Here is a 16,132-nt window from a genome sequence, read left to right on the forward strand (position 1 = left end):
ACACAGGAAAAAATCCGGTTGTCTCGTGTCCCTCTCTTTACTTTCGAGCATCTACTTTGGTTTTACTTATTGTTTCCTTTGCTTGCTTGTTTGTTGAGTAGGATCTTCTATTGCTAGTATGCTCTCTTGATTAGGACATATACTTGGTAGTGTGATCTTCACTAGGCAATATGATCATATTAGTGTGTTTACCTACCTAGAATGCTCTGTTAACGTGCTCTAGTTCATAGGTTTTGAACTCTAGGTTTGGGCAACAGTAGTTGTAGGTTAAGGACTTGGTAGAAATTGAAAAAGTTACAATTCATCCCCCCTTCTTGGGCCACAATCCTTTCGTTTATGCTTGCTAAGTTAGATTTAATAAAATATCCCAAGTGCTCCACTGCGCTGTTGCGTGTTGCAATGATTCTTATAGTTCTTCACCTTTGAGCAGTGCTGCATTTACATAGGTTCAAGAATTATATGGATCACTTGGAATGGAACAGGTATATCTCTTTGGCCCGGGAAATCCCAAACAAAATATCGTCGGCGTATCGCGCATAGTAGATCTTGAGTGACCATTAGCGCCAGCCAGTGCCATACCAACTCTGCCTGAATGAAGCACTTGGGGATATCAAAGTTAAATAACCTAGTTTACATTTGCTATGCTGATACAATGCTTTGATGCATTTCAGCCAGAAGGGCTGACATGGAGAACAGGAATTGTCCAGCAACGAAGAAAAAGGAGACTTACCTCAGCAAGTGGATAGGATTTCAAGGGATTAATTTCTGTCGCTTCCTGAGGTATGTAAAAGCTCAACATGAACTCTATATATGCTGTCCTAAGGGGCTTAATGCTTATCTTTTGTTCAAACTTAGAACCAGGATGTTGTGTCAAGTATAACAGCAGAAACAACATTGAAGGAAGCTGTCTGAGCTCCGAACGACTGTGCTTTGCATGAAATTGAGAAGAGCCTGGATTTACCATCCTAACCTTGACTTTGATATTTCAACCGTGGCTTCCAGTGATATTGCAAACACTACATGTACGTGGCAGTGGCACTAAGGCCAAGAGAACTCAAAGCTCTGATCGGGTATAATAGAATGTTGGGCATTAAGAGGTTTATTACCATGATCAATTTTATGCTGAGGGAACACAATGGGTTTGCAGTGAATAGACTTGCTGTTCAATTTAAATTGCATAAGGAACATGCAAATGATATTGATGGATGGGTTTCATTTGCTATTGCGTCAAAGGCAGGGATTGTTGTTCTCAATTTTTCTCCATATCTGGGACCATATGAAAACAACTGTAGCTTCCCCTTTCATCTTTTCAACAACCAAAACTCATCTCACCTTCATGTTCTTCCACTTGATGGTGTTACATTGGATTCAAGTCATGACTTTGGTTTTTCAAATCTTACAGCACTTGCTCTGGAGCATGTGCTTATTTTGCAAGATCTGCAGTATCTATTACTGAAATGGCCTGCCCTGGAGTGGTTAAGCATCCGACTGTGCCCCCAGCTACATAATTTACATGATGCTGAACCATGGGAATAGTTGAAATTTTTGTGTGTCCAAGATTGTGTAATCAACAAGATTGATGTGCATGCCCCTAATCTCACTGCATTTGATGAATACAGAGGTGGTTCAAAAGCGATTTTTGCACTTATAGAATGCCTCAATCTGCCCCTGGCGAGATTGACCTATCCAAGATGAGCAACATTTCCAATGCTGCCACAAAAATCCTATGATGAAGATAATGCACTGCTTGTTGATGAGGAAGACTCGAATGAAAAAGTGAACATAGGGAAGGTGAAGACTCCTATGATGTCAGTGAGGAAAGAGAAACATTCAGCTCCCAACTAGAAAGACTGCATGCATGCACAAGAAGATGAAGGTGAATCATCCAAAACTAGAGAAAATGCATCGCTGATGTGGTGTAGAAATATTGATCAAATTCATGAGCATACTAAGTCTAATTAGCAGGACTGATCAATTGCTAGCTAAATCCTCAGTGGTGATATCTGAGCTAGAGAATGAAGGAGACATAACCAAAGACACTAGGAACCCGCAAGAAGAAATAATCAAGACAAATGAAGCTATTGCACAACATAGTGAGACCCCAAGCAGAAAATAGAGACGAAAGGAGTAAAAGGGTCCTGAAGGAGATCTCACTTACCGTAGAAAAGAATGAAGCCATGTGCAAGAAGAGAAATCTGGAAGGTACCAATCTTTCAACTCAAAATGCTTTTTTTGCTCTTTCTCAAGATGCAATTGTTGAAATATCTAGCCAAATGGGTGCTATCATATGTGATGGTGATTTTGCAAAAGTTGAATTACATAAAGATCTAGAAATTGCTAGACACATTCTGGAAGTTAGAAACCACTAGGCAAACAAATGTGACTACTGATGGTGACAAAGGTAATAATGTTGTAAACGAAAATGATGATGGTGATAGTATGATAGCTGATTAGGTGAGGGATGAAGTTTCTGATCCAGAAGACTTTATCCTGGTAACCCCTAAAAGGAAAAAGGAAACCTCCCAAATGTCTCTCCATCTTTTTTTTACAGTACTCAGCTCAGAGCTTTATTCACGCAACGGGTCAGTGAAGTCTCGACCCACAAGGTCTGATACAAAACTTGGGATGGGATTATCCCAAATGCAGGGATGATCCGGGTCCCTGTCTAAGCCCGAGCGAGCTAATTCGTGAGCACATCTATTACAAGACCGGGGAACATAGGGAATGCCAACGACATGAAAAATGTAAGTCCATCATATGTCTTGTCTCTCGGAAGACCACTCCTGGCGCCTGATCATAATAATTCGACTGCAAGGCCGACACCAAATTCATGGAATCCGTCTCGTTCAGAACATTGGATATACCTTTCTCCATAGCAGCAACCAGTGCAGCTAGGCATGCTTCCCCTTCAGCAGTGAGGGCATCAACCACCGCCGGCAAGCGCCTAGAACCTGCTAGCGCCCCATGACCGTCATTGTCTCTGATATTATGAAACCCTAGGCTCCAGCTTTCTCCTTCGGATTAAAAGCTCCATCCGAGTTAATCTTCAGCACATCTGGCGGTGGAGGCGACCACTGCGGATTTTCACGATGACTCGCACTGGGAGCAGCACTCGGATTCAGAGAAGGATCCCGCCAACTGGTCGCCATGCATCTTGTTCTATGTACCACCTGCCCTGTATCAAGCATCTCTTCCCCTGCATTGGTTTTGTTTCTGACGTCCCACCAGACCCAGAGGAAACTGGTCACAGTCAGTTTTTCGTCTTCTTTCATCATCAAAATATGATTGACCACTTCTTTCGCCGATCCCATGGACAGCAGCTTTAAACGAGACTCTTCAAGCAGTAGAGCATGCCAGCACCTCCGACCATGTTTGCATTTCAGGAAACAATGTCCCCCATCCTCGTCCAATCTGTGACAGACAGGACAAATGGTGTCAATCTCCATCCCCCTTCTTATATTCACACGTAGTGGCTGTCATGCGCTAGGCGCCACATAAACTGCTTCACCTTTGGTATACACGGCAATTTCCACAACTTCTTCCACTGGACGACTAGACCTTCCTCAGGCTCGGATCTGCTGGACGATCCCTCTTGCCTGACTTTCTGCTGGTCTCGATTATCCACCAATACATGATATGACGACTTCACTGAGAATCTGCCTCTCGGATCAAAGTGCCAAGCAATGCTATCTTCCATCCCTTGCTTAATGGGGATAGCAAGAATCTGTTGCACATCCTCCTCCCAGAAATTATCTCCAATGAGCTCCCTGTCCCATGAGCCTGTTGCTGGGTCTATAAGGTCAGCAACCCGTGTCAGAACAGTTCTGCCTCTTGGGGTGACCGGTCTTCTTGTGGTGCCTCTCGGCAACCATGGATCCAGCCATATATTTATTTGGGAGCCATCGCCAACTCTCCATATCATCCCATCTTTTACTGCTTGCAAACCTCGAATTATACTCCTCCAGGAATAGGATATCCCTGGTTTCTCAACTGCCTTCAACGGATCACCCTCTGGATAGTACTTGGCACGCAGGACCTATGCACAAAGTCAGTCAGGATCATTCAGCAATCGCCATCCTTGTCGAGCCAGCATCGCCAAGTTGAAGTGTAGGACCGGAAAATGCGATCAGAGGGGGGTGAATGGGAGCAACTCAAAATAATTTCGCACGGAAGCAAACAATCAAACTCCTAAATTTCAAGAACTTTAGCAAATTAGATCCAAACGCGAGGAAACTCGAAACATATGTTCACAAGATCAAAGCTATTCCCAAAATATTATGCAAGGAAATTAATTATAAAATGCGGATCAAGAAAACCTAGATTGAAACCGACGATAAACCTGACGAAGAACAGATAAGCAAGATGCAATGAAACGAAGAACAATACTTAATGATAAAGTATTAAACCAAGTACTTGTTCTTACAAAATTGCATCTAGCCTCCGCCCGATCGTCCTCCCTCTCTTGATTAGAGAGATCAACAAAAATCCCTCACTAGGAATTAAACCCTAGGCTAGACTGGAGAGAGGAGTGCACGCAAGAAGAGCTTCAGGGAGGTGGCTACTGTAGCGCGGAACTGTTCACGGCGGAACTGTTCACGGTGGCTACTGTAGCAAACACCCAGAAACCCTAAAAACGCATACCCCTCAATCCTAGGTGCCACATATTTATAACCCATAGGGTGGCACTAGCTAAATTACAAATTTGCCATTACGTAAATCAAATTAACGTAATCGGCGCGTATCACGCAATATCATCCTCCACGGCAAACAATCTCGATGTCCGCGATCCTTCCATCTAGCACCATGGCGTCCCGTGATCTCGCTGCACGACGATCCGGAATCTTCTCGCGATCGACAATTGTCCCGTCTTCGGCCACGTCCGCCGCAACGAACGTCCGAAATCTTGGTTTTGTGGCTTAACCAAGAAACCGTCCACCAACGTTCTCTCGCTGTGTCGTCAGGTACAGTAGACATACACCGCACGATCTCAAATCCCTCGAACGCAAGTCTTGATCCACCCTTCACCACTCTCAGTCCATCGGCGTGGCATCATATCTTCATTCTTCACACGTCGCCGCATGTTCAGTCTCCACCTATCACCTGCAACGACACCAACCAAGAGAAACGTCACACGCACACTGTGTTGTTCAATCACTCGTCACAAGGTCCTAGCCCCACGGGCATCTCATGAAGATATGCAAATCCCTATAGCCAAGACCTCCCTCTTGCTTCCGACTGCACAATAACTCCCATGAGAGCCAGTGCATCTTATTTTTCATTCTCCTGTTGCGACCACCAATACCGGCAAATCATTCTCCCAATATCATCACACAGCGTTTTCGTGCGATCAAAGCATCACATGGCATAAGAAGGGATAGCTTGCACAACCGCCTTAATGAGCACCTCCTTCCCTGCCTTAGAAAGCAATTTCTCCTTGTATCCTCTTCCAAACTCGATCTTTCAGATAGTTGAAAGTCTGTACCTTTGATTTACCCATGTAGATCGGCAGGCCCAGATATTTCTCGTTGTGTGCTTCAGAAGTAATATCTAGAGCTGACATCATCGCCAGCCTGTCACCTTCACTTGTGTTCTTACTAAACATAATGGAGGATTTGTCTTTATTAATTATCTATCCCGAGCATCTCTCGTACAAGGAAAAAACATTCTGTAAATGATCTGCACTCTGTTCATCAATTTTGAAGAGTAGATCATCCGCAAACAGTGTTGAGAATACAGACAGATGCAATATTAAATTTCGTATGAAATAAATCATGATGAACACAGGAACTAGTATGCATAAGTCTAACATACTAGACAGTATAAATAGCATAGCTAGGAACTTAGGCTACATGGAACATATCAGATCATAGAACACGTACTGAGTCTTGGCTAGAGGGTTGACGACGACGAACCGCCACTGCTGGAGACGACGAAGGCGGTTGGCCCATGAGCCAATGGAGTTGGGTAGAAGACGTGCCGTGGTGAAGATCTTGAGCAGTCGTGCAAAAGCGCTTCCCAAAAACCTTATTCGCCCTTTCCCGGTACAGGATTCCAAAGCCAAAGAGATCCGGAGACCTGTTCTCCTGTTTGCCAGTGCACGCCGGCGCTCGGGATGGACAAGACTACGGTGGCGGTGCAGCAACGAGAAGAGGCAAAAATCCTAGGTTTTGGTGTGTCTTTGGTGGAGGCCCATGAGTCATATATATAGCGAAGTCAAACCAACCTCGCGTCGTGATCGGGATCTAAACCGATTAGGTTTAGGGTTTAGACTTCCATATCTTGCAGACTTAGGGACCAAGTCACCAAAAATTAAAACTGCAAAAGGAAGCACGCCCCCACAAAGCGAGGGGCCGGATTTCGGCGAACCATTCACGCAAGTGCCGCGCGCCCGTGCCCGGCGAGGCGAGGCGTGGCGTGCGCGCGCGTGTGGTGTTTATCTTCCCTCCCCATCACATAGCTCGAAGGAGTGGAGATAACCTCCATATTTATGCTGGTCATCCCACTCCTCCACTAGCAAGGTGGGACTAAATTTGAACCACTTCCTCTTGCACACAAGGGCCTTTGAGATTTATTAGAATTTCTGAATTTGTTAATAGGCCAAGCCCACAAAAATTCCAGCAATCCCCCACCATATCCCAAATGCCCATTTAGAGTTTTGCCTGTTCTTACCAGTGTTTGATATGCTGGTGTTTCAGAAGAGACTGTTAAGTTGAACTTCCGCCTAGAGCTTCAAGTTACGCTTATTCACAACTTGATAATGAACTATGCGTTGAATTGCTAGTTTTCTACGAACAAGTTTCACTCAAAGTCATAACCAGTACATGGCTGCCAGTAGCATACCCCGCTAGTGGAGCATATACGACGTACTCCCTGGTCTCTCCTAGAGATCACCCAAGTCTCATAGATTGCGACGTTTAACAATCAGGCTCATATAGGTGCGTTCTTTCAAGAATGCTCCGTAGGACACCACCTTTGCTTATCGAAGACAATAGAAACACATTAAGGCGTATACCCAACCTGGCTTACAGCATTTGAGAGTATTGCATCTTCACTTAGAGAGGGTTAAAAAAATTACTCTCCTCAGTTAACCAATAGCTGGTTCTTCTCAGGTCCTAATTCATGGAATCTCCGATCACATAGGTTGGGTTACTACTATGGCAACCTATATGGGTCTTATACCCATCACCCTCGATGCATTTTCAATCACAGTCCGTGAAAGCCCTTTTGTAAAGGGATCTTCCATATTTTTCTCTGTTGAGATATAAGTCACACTTATCACTCCGGAGTTTCTCAACTTTCTGACTGACTTCAGTCGTCTCTTGACTTGTCTTGATGACTTCGTATTATCTTTAGCACTGTTAACCTTGACTATCACTGTTTGATTGTCACAGTTCATAAGGATAGCCGGCACTGGTTTTTCAACCATAGGCAAGTCCATCAAGAGCTCACGCAACCACTCTACTTCAACAGTGGCTATGTCTAAAGCAGTAAGGTCTGCTTCCATGGTTGACCTCATCAAAATGGTCTGTTTGCAAGACCTCCATGATATCGCACCACCTCTAAGGGTAAACACATACCCACTCGTGGCATAAAGCTCATCTACATCAGAAATCTAGTTCGAATCACTATATCCCTCTAGCACGGCGGGGTGCCTAGAATAGTGAATCCCATAGCTCATAGTGCCTATCAAGTAGCGCATAACCCTATCATGTGCATGCCAATGATTAGAACCCGGGTTTGATATGAACCTGCTCAATTTGCTCACAGCAAAAGATACATCGGGCCTCATTGCGCTAGCTAAGTACATGAGTGAACCAATAATCTGTGAGTACCTCAATTGATCCTTAGCAATTTTCTTGTTCTTACGGAGTATCGCACTGGGATCATAAGGTGTTGGAGATGGCTTGCTACCCATGTAACCGAAACGGCTCAAGACCTTCTCCACATAATGGGATTGTGACAAAGTAATCCCATTCTCGTCCTTAATAAGCTTGATATTGAGGATCACATCAACTTCTCCCAGATCTTTAATATCAAAACTCTTTGACAAGAAAGACTTGACATTATTAATCACCTCAATGTTTATGCCAAAATTTAGTATGTCATCCACATACAAGCATAATATAATTTCTTGGCCCCCACCATGCTGATAGTACACACATATATCAGCCTCGTTAATGGCAAAGCCCGTAGAAGTCAAGATTCTATTGAACTTCTCATGCCATTGCTTAGATGCTTGTTTAAGACCATACAAGGATTTTAACAATTTGTACACCTTGCCTTCTTGACCCTCAGCTACAAACCCATCTGGCTGATCCATGTAAATCTCCTCATCCAACTCTCCATTTAGAAAAGCTGTCTTATCGTCCATCTGATGTATGATAAGACCATATGAGGCAGCTAGGAAAAGTAGTGCTCGAATAGTGGTCAATCTAGCAACGGGTGAGTAAGTGTCAAAGAAGTCTTCTCCTTCCTTTTGTGTGTAACCTTTGACCATAAGCCGAGTCTTGTACTTCTCAATAGTACCATCAGGTCTAAGCTTCTTCTTGAACACCCACTTTACAACCAACTGGTTTGCAACCATATGGTCGTTCAGTTAATTCCTAGGTCCCATTGGTTAGAATCGAGTCCATCTCATAATGAATAGCTTCTTTCCAATCATCAGCATCAGGAGATGCGTATGCCTCTGCAATAGACGTGGGAGTATCATCCACAAAGTACATAGTGAAATCATTACCAAAGGATTTTGCAACCCTCTATCTCTTACTCCTCCTAGGAGCTTCACTATCATCCTTCTTAAGAATTTCCTCATTCTCGACAGGTTGTTCAGAAAACTCAACAGGTGCAGTAGGTTTAGGAGTTACCTCCGTAGAAAATCTAGAAATGCTATGTATATCTTGCATTGGAAATATATTCTCAAAAAAGGTTGCATCACGAGATTCCATAATAGTATAAACATGCATCTCAGATACCTCATATTTAACTACTAAAAATCTATAAGCAATGCTCCACAGTGCAATACCCCAGAAAGACGCAATCCACTATCTTCGGTCCCAACTTGCGTTTCTTCATAATAGGTACATTGACTTTCGCCAAACATTCCCATGTGCGCAAATAAGAAAGCGATGGTTTTCTCCGTATCCACATCTCATATGGTGTTTGATCTTTATTCTTGTTTGGAACTTTATTCAGGTCATGATATGAAGTCAACAGGGCCTCCCCCCACCATGCCTTAGATAAACCACCAGTGCCTAACATGGCATTAACCAAGTCAGTCAGGGTGTGGTTTTTCCTCTCAGCAACCCCGTTTGATTCGGGTGAATAGGGAGGCGTCCTCTCATGAATAACACCATGTTCCTCATAGAATTTTTCAAATATTTTGGAGAAATACTTACCACCGCGATCAGATCTTAGGCGTTTGATCTTTCTCTCAAGTTGATTTTCAACTTCGGCTTTATAGATTTTAAAGTAATCTAATGATTCATCTTTAGTTTGCAACAAATAAACATAGCAAAATCTAGTCGCATCGTCAACCAACATCATGAAATATTTCTTTCCACCTTTTGTTAACACACCATTCATCTCGTAGATATCAGAATGTATGAGTTCTAGAGGTGTCAAGTTCATCTCCTCAGCCAACTTATGATGTTTTCGAGGTTGCTTCGATTGCACACAGCTATAGCACTTAGAACCTTTTACAATGGTGAAATTTGGAATTAAACACATGCTGGAAAGCCGAGACATTAAACCAAAATTAACTTGACATAAACGAGAATGCCAAACACTCGCATCATCATTAACGCCACTACAAATATGGTTCACTAACTTATTGCAAAATTCTGCAAGGGAAAAGCGGAACAAGCCTCCGCTATCATAGCCTTTACCTACGAATTGTCCATGCTTAGACACTACTAATTTATTGGACTCTAAAACTACCTTAAAACCATCCGTACACAGAAGGGAGCTGCTCACGAGATTCTTCTTGATAGAAGGGACATGATGCATGTTTTCAGCTGCACGATGTTTCCTGAAGTAAACTTCAGATCTACCGTGCCAACACCATGAACAGAATGCGACCCATTTCCCATTAGGACGGAAGAATCCCGAGTGATGTGGTAAGAAGAGTACATAGAGATATCAGCACACACATGAACATTAGCACCCGTATCAAGCCACCAACTAGTAGATTGAAATACTGAAAAAATAGTAGGTAAATTACCATACCCGTCTCCAGTGTTGCTCGCGGTCACCGTGTTGAGAGTCTTGGATCCAGATCCATTGCTAGCCTTCTCCTTGCGATCTGCATGGTTTGGACAGTCCCTCGCGAAGTGTCCCCTATCACCGCACGTGAAGCAAGCTCCTTTAGCGTTTGTAGTCTTCTTCTTCTCGAAGATAGTAGTCTTGACAGGCTTGTTGGCAGCCTTCCCTTTGTTCTTGCTGTGTGGGTGGTTCTTCTGCACCATGTTGGTGATGGACTGACCCTCACCTCCTTTTTCAGAAACATCCTTAGCCCGAGTCTTTTCCTCAACATCAAAAGATGCTATCAGGTTTTCAACTGATATTTCCTGTCTCTTGTGCTTCAGAGCAGTGGCGAAGTTCCTCCATGAGGAGGGTAACTTTGCAATCATGCACCCAGCCACAAATTTGTCAGGTAAAGGACACTTCAGAAGTTCGAGTTCCTTCACAAGGATCTGTATCTCATGAGCTTGCTCTACCACAGGACGGTTATTTACCATTCTGAAGTCATGAAAGCTCTCCATGGTGTACAGTTCACTGCCCGCATCAGTCGCATCATACTTTGCAACCAATGCATCCCACAGCTCTTTTGCATATCTTATGTGCATGTACGCATCAACCAGACAATCAGCAAGGACACTAATAACGCAGCCCACGAAGAGATTGTTGAATTCCATGAACTTCTTCCTCTCCTCAGGAGAATGTTCACCTACTGGTATGCTAAGCCTCGCTTCCCATGCATGCATTACAGTAAGCTAGAGACGGACCTTAACTTGCAATCTCTTAAAGTGCACACCAGAAAACTTTTCTGGCCTCAGTGCATCAGCAAATCCAGCCATTGTAAAATCAATAGATTGCCTATAATAAGATTTTTGGATTGTTGAGAATATAGGCAAGATGCAATATTAAATTCCGTGTGAAATAAATCATTATGAACACAGGAACTAGCATGCATAAGTCTAACATACTAGACAGCATAAACAGCATAGCCAGGAGCTCAGGATACATGCTTAAGCAATAGATCGGATCACAGAACACGTACTGAGCCTTGGCTGAAGGGTTGACGACGACGAACCGCCACTGCTGGACACGATGAAGGCGGTTGGCCCATGAGGCGATGGAGTTGGGTGGAAGACGCGCCGTGGTGAAGATCTTGAGCAGTCGCGCAAAAGCGCTTCCCAAAAATCTTATTCGCCCTCTCCCGGTGCAGGATCCCAAAGGTGAAGAGATTCGGAGGACCTGCTCTTTCGTTCGCCAGTGCACGCTTGCGCTCGGGATGGAGAAGACTATGGTGGCGGCGCAGCAATGAGAAGAGGCAAAAATCCTAGGTTTTGGTGTGTCTTTGGTGGAGGCCGATGAGTCATATATATAGGGAAGTCAAACCGACCTCGCGTCATGATTGGGATCTAAACTGATTAGGTTTAGGGTTTAGACTTCCATATCTCACGGACTTAGGGACCAAGTCACCAAAAATTAAAACTGCAAAAGGAAGCCATGCTCCCGCAAGGCGAAGGGCCAGATTTCGACGGACCATTCACGCAGGTGCCACGCGCCCGCGCCCTCTGCCCCGCCCCTGCGAGGCGTGGCGTACGTGCGCACGTGGTGTTTATCTTCCCTCCCCCATCACATAGCTTGGAGGAGTGGAGACAACCTCCATATTTATGTTGGTCATCCCACTCCTCCACTAGCAAGGTGGGACTAAATTTGAACCGCTTCCTCTTGCACACATGGGCCTTTGAGATTTGTTAGAATTTCTGAATTTGTTAATGGGCCAATCCCACAAAAATTCCAGCAAACAGTAGATGGTTAATGCTCGGAGCAGTATGATACACATGCACACCTTCCATGTCTCCTCTTGCTTCTGCTCCATTCAACAGAGAAGAAAAAGTTTCAGCGCATATTAAGAACATACAGACAGAAAGGGGATCCCCCTGCCTTAGACCACGCTGAGGTTTGATAACATGTGTAAGATAACCATTAACTCTGACCCGATAAGAGACCGTTGTCACAAATTCCATCACCACATTCACCCATCTGGTTGAAACCCAACTCGAGCATCATTCTTGCAAGGAACTCCCACTCTACTCGGTCATAGGCTTTGCTCATATCTAGCTTCAGAGCTGCAAGCCCTTCACTTCCTCTCCATTTGTTATGCATATAATGGGCTAGCTCATACGCCAGGAGGACATTATCTATTATCAAATGCCCCAGCGTGAAAGCGCTTTGATTCGGGGAAATTATATCAGGAAGAATCAATTCAGCCGGTTTGATAGTACCTTCGACGCGATCTTGTATACCACATTGCACAGACTAATCATCTCACGTCTTTCAGCTTCTGCGGGCGGGGAAATTTAGGGATCAGTACAACTACCGTATCATTCCATCCCTCCTGCATCTGGCCACAATTCAACCGCACTTTGACTGCCCTTACCTCATCATTGCCCACAACATCCCAATATCTCTTATAGAAAAGGGCCGGCATACCATCAGGTCCGGGTGCCTTCAAACCGCCCATGCCATCCAGGGCATATTTGATCTCCTCATCACTATATTCCTTCATAAGTTCAGTGTTCATACTGCTTGTATCCCGCACATGGACTTGTTGCAGTAATGCATCATAACTATCCCCTGCATTGGAATGAAATAAAGATATCTAATAGTTAGTCACCAAACTTTTTATACCCGACTCCTCCTCCACCAAACTACCATCATCCTTCACCAGCCTACGAATTTTGTTTCTCCTTCTCTTTCTGTGGCAAAGCCATGGAAAAATTTAGTGTTTCGGTCACCATGTTTCAACCAGTGCACTTTCGCACGCTGCCTCCAATATAACTCATTTTGTTCTTCCAGCTTCTCTAGTTTATGCTTCAGCAGCTCCTCCGAAGCAACACTTTCTTTTGATACTGGTCACTTTCTGCAGGCCTCTAGGGCCCTCCTCACATGCTTGATTCGCATCTCCCAATCACCCAAAATATTGCGACTCCAATCCCAGAGATCACCAACCACTCCACAAACTGCATCTTGCACCTGTCCCGATCTCCCTTCCATTGCCAATTTCCACGCATTCTCCACAATAACTCCACGGTTTTCTTCCTCCACCCAACCTGCTTCGAAGCGAAGGGAGCACCACGACCACTCCTAGTCATACAATTCTCCTCCATTGTTACAATCGCTGGTCGATGATCAGAATGGTGCGACTCCCCGTTCCTCACTCTGACATTTGGAAATCGAGTGCACCACGCAGTGTCCGCAACATCTCAATCCAACCGTTCTCTTTTGTAGTCATCGCTCGAGTGTTTGTTGTTCCTCCAAGTGAAAGTATCACCAGTAAACCCGAGATCATGCAGTGCACAATCTTCCAACACCTCCCGAAACCTGTCCATGCAGATTTGGGGTTTTGGAACACCTCCCTCCTTCTCATGGCCCATGAGGATCTCATTAAAATCCCCCATGCAGAGCCACGGTCGCCGTCTAGCCGCGTTCATAGTGCGCAAAGCTTTCCATGAAAGCTCTTTCCTATCAGAACATGGCACATCGTAAAAACCAGTGAATCTCCATATGAAACCGTCATCTTCCACCACCTCGCCATCAATGTACAAACGAGAGACAACACTAAGGTGAAAATTTATTTCCTTCCTCCAAAAGATTGCAAGACCACCACTCTTCCCATTACAATCTTTCACCACCAAATTTGTCAAACCCAAGCGCCATCACAAACCTTTTATCTTGCGCTCGTCCATCTTTGTTTCAGACAAGAACAGAATGTCGGGGTCTTCCTCCTTCTGAACATTCAGAAGGCCACGAACTGCCCGGTCGTTCCCCAAGCCGCGGCAGTTCCACGCAATGACCTTCATTAATCCTCGCAGGGCTGTTTCGACAACCCCGCTTCTGTAATTTGTGCGGCAATCCTTTGTCTCTTCCCCTCCACCTCCATCTCCTCACTAAAATCCTACTCAACGGGCCTCTTCCTCACATAATGAACAGCAGAATTTGTGCCTGCTGATGTTGCCTTGGATCTCTGCAGCTTTTTATATTTTCCGCCCCTCCCAGCCTTCTCCTTCTATTCCACGCCCTCCTTCTCATCTCCTTCATCTCCCACAGGAACAACGTCCATGTTCATGGGCTGCATGGACTGCATGGTACTGTTCCCTACCACGTGCTCCTCCTTCTCCTCCATATCTCTCCCATCACCTTCATCCACATCATTCCCCGGTGCCACCTTCTTCTCCATATTCCTAGCAGCTTCCTTGTTGAGATCCATGGTCACGGATTTTTTTTTGCTTGCCCATCAATCACCAGTTGCTGCTTCTATTTTAAAGGACTAGTAATCTCCTCATCTTCCCCCTCCTTTCCTGGCCATGGCTTCTCCCTTTTCCACCCCCATCCTTCCTCCATGATGGTGCTTCGCTACCTCCACTTCCCGAACCACTCCTGTTGCCAAAACCACCATAGCTACCATGGTTTCCTCCTCCTCCCGACCTCCACTAGGAGAAGGTTCTACTTCCCCCAAAACGATCTCCCCTTCCCTCATCGCCTCTTCTCCAATCCGGCACACATCGGATCTTCTTGTTATATGGCTGCATCTCCCCTTCAGGAAGTTGAATCTCACAAACCTTGTCAGTATGGCCAATGATGCCACACATGTAGCAAAAGTCAGGAAAAAATTCATACTCCACAGGCAACCAAACCTCCTTTTCCTCCTATTCCCCCACCAACATCGTCACTCCCCTCATCAGTGGTTTCATGATGTCAAGACGCACCTTGATGTGAAGGTAATGCCCAACTGCTGTGTCATCCTCATCAGCCTCCATCTCAACAAAAGAACCTAGCTCCTACCCGATCGCCTCCCTGTGGCTCTTTTCATCATTCCAAAAGGGAGTTTCAGAACACGGACCCAGATTGGTATGAAATTGAATTCCATCTCTTCAATGGTTTTGGTTTCATCCAGATCAATCATCACAATTAGATCTTTGCCAAACATCCAGGGCCCCTCATCAAGAGCCCTTCTCTTACTAGATGACCGTAGGAAGGTGAACAAGAAGTGATTCTCTCCAAGATCCTTGTAGGTGACTCCTTTGATTGGACACCAGATCTTCCCCAGGGTTTGGGCTAAAGCATCAGCATTCATCAGCTTCTCCGCGAGCACCTTGCTGATGGCTTGTGGATCGTTTGTCCTAGCCCTGGCAGCAGTGCCTCCTTCCACCCTGATCCCTTTCCATTCCGCTGCTGAGAGCTTCATGTGCTCCATCATCCCCTCCACCGCCTCCATCTCCTATTGCAGACTCCCAACGATAGAAGAACCAGAAGACAGGCAGCGACTAGGACTGCTAGTAGATTTCAGCTAGGCTCAAAAGGAGATTTGACTTGGACACAAACATGGATTAGGACTTGGACTCGATTACCAGATTCCAAGGAGAAATCTGATCGGAAACATAGGCGAGAAGAACGTGGACAGGTGGGGAAACCCTAGTCACCAACCAAACCTCGAGTCGCCTAGGAAACCCTAGATGCCGAGGACTTATGTCTCTCCATCTCTATTCAGAAGAAGAGAGCATACAAAAACAAGAAACATCCTCGCTTAGAAAAAAAGGTGGGGGTGTTTAGGACCCCCAGCGCGATTATTCATCGTATGCATGCAGAAGAGGACAACGACCATGATGTCACCCACATAGATGCAAATCCAAAACTTAAAAAGGTATAACCATTGAACCGAGCATCCAAATTAAATTTGGATTACACCATTATCTTTTTATGATAAGTTCCTCAAAACAAGACCACACTTGCCTATATTCAATATTTTAAAAAAGTATTTTTTAATACTCAATAATGAATTTCGGATCCTGGGGACAAATAATTTAACAACATAAACAAATGATTATTTTCTATGAACAAAAAG

At 44.8% G+C, this 16,132-nt stretch overlaps 1 pseudogene; it reads left to right on the forward strand.

The window, feature by feature from the left end:
- Positions 1–685: 685 nt before the first annotated feature.
- On the forward strand, positions 686–1,695 carry LOC112899528 (annotated as a pseudogene).
- The last annotated feature ends 14,437 nt before the right edge of the window (positions 1,696–16,132 follow it).

The sequence above is a fragment of the Panicum hallii genome, chromosome 7 (assembly GCF_002211085.1).
Source record: "Panicum hallii strain FIL2 chromosome 7, PHallii_v3.1, whole genome shotgun sequence".
In the NCBI taxonomy this organism is placed as follows: domain Eukaryota; kingdom Viridiplantae; phylum Streptophyta; class Magnoliopsida; order Poales; family Poaceae; genus Panicum; species Panicum hallii.